This window comes from Pristiophorus japonicus, chromosome 3, assembly GCF_044704955.1.
Source record: "Pristiophorus japonicus isolate sPriJap1 chromosome 3, sPriJap1.hap1, whole genome shotgun sequence".
NCBI lineage: Eukaryota > Metazoa > Chordata > Chondrichthyes > Pristiophoridae > Pristiophorus > Pristiophorus japonicus.
Window position 1 is genome coordinate 63,620,721 of NC_091979.1, and position 1,352 is coordinate 63,622,072.

Consider the following 1,352-nt stretch of genomic DNA (forward strand, 5'->3'; position numbering starts at 1 on the left):
TCACTCGCAACTGGATGTGAAAGGACTTCAGAGCTATAATCAATTGGGATTGTTAGCTCTTTCTAAAGCATGCTGCTACTACCGTTTAGTATGCATGTAGTCCTGTGTTTTATTTTATTAAATTCGTAGCCAATCTTTCCAATTCTTTGTCAAATCACAAACGCCAGAGGTCACCTTGCACACACCAAGGATCACTCTGCGCCAATGCTCTTAGCCAAAAGGCCGAGAGCCACTGCACCGTTCCTGGAAGTACTGCAATACCAGGTTCGTGCCATGGAGGTGGATGGGTCAGGCCCCCCACACACCTCCGTGGAGGTGGATGGGTCAATCCACCCCACCCACCTCTTATTTCCAAAAAGCATAGGAGAACCACCTTCCTGATCCAGGGAGAACCACTTTGGGGTCATGGTTACTCCCCTGTCAGGTCAGTTACGCATGATCTTAGCCAAAAGGCCGAGAAGCGAGTCCTGTGTTGTAGCTTCACGAGGTTGGCACCTCATTTTCAGATATGCCTGGAGCCTCTCCTGGCATGCTCTTCCACATTCTTCATCGAAACAGGTTTGTTCATCTGGCTTGAAGGTGATGGAGGAGTGAGTGGTATATTAGGCCATGAGGTTACAGATTGTTATACATTTCTGCTGCTGATGATGACCCACAGCGCCTTATGGCTACACAGTTTTGAGCTACGAGATCTGTGCTTGACTTATCCCACTTAGCACAGTCGTAGTTCTACATGACATGATAGAGAATGTCCACAGTGTGAAGATGGGACTTGTTCTGCACAAGAACTGTACAGTTGTCACTCCTACCAATGTCAACATGGACAAGACAGTGTCCTCAGCCCAACCATCTTCAGCTGCTTCATCGATGACGTTCCTTCCATCATAAGTTCAGAAGTCGGGGTGTTCGCTGATGACTGCACAGTGTTCAGTGCCATTCGCAACTCCTCAGATAATGGAGCAGTCCATGCCCACATGCAGCAAGACCTGGACAACATTGAGGCTTGGGCTGATAAGTGGCCAGTAACATTTGCGCCACACAAGTGCCAGGCAATGACTATCTCCAACAAGCAAGAGTCTAACTACCGCCTCTTGACATTCAACGGCATTACCATGACCGCATCTCCCACCATCAACATCCTGAGGGCTCATCATTGACCATAAAATTAACTGGACCAGACACAGCAATACTGTGGCAACAAAAGCAGGTCAGGGGTTGGGTATTCTGTGGCCAGTGTCTCACCTCCTGATTCCCGAAAACCTATCCACCATCTACAAGGCACAAGTCATGAGTGTGATGGAATACTCTCCACTTGCCTGGATGTATGCAGCTCCAACATCACTCAAGAAGCT

At 48.3% G+C, this 1,352-nt stretch overlaps 1 pseudogene; it reads right to left on the bottom strand.

Moving 5' to 3' along the window:
- Positions 1–227: 227 nt before the first annotated feature.
- On the bottom strand, positions 228–465 carry LOC139260597 (U2 spliceosomal RNA; annotated as a pseudogene).
- Positions 466–1,352: the final 887 nt, after the last annotated feature.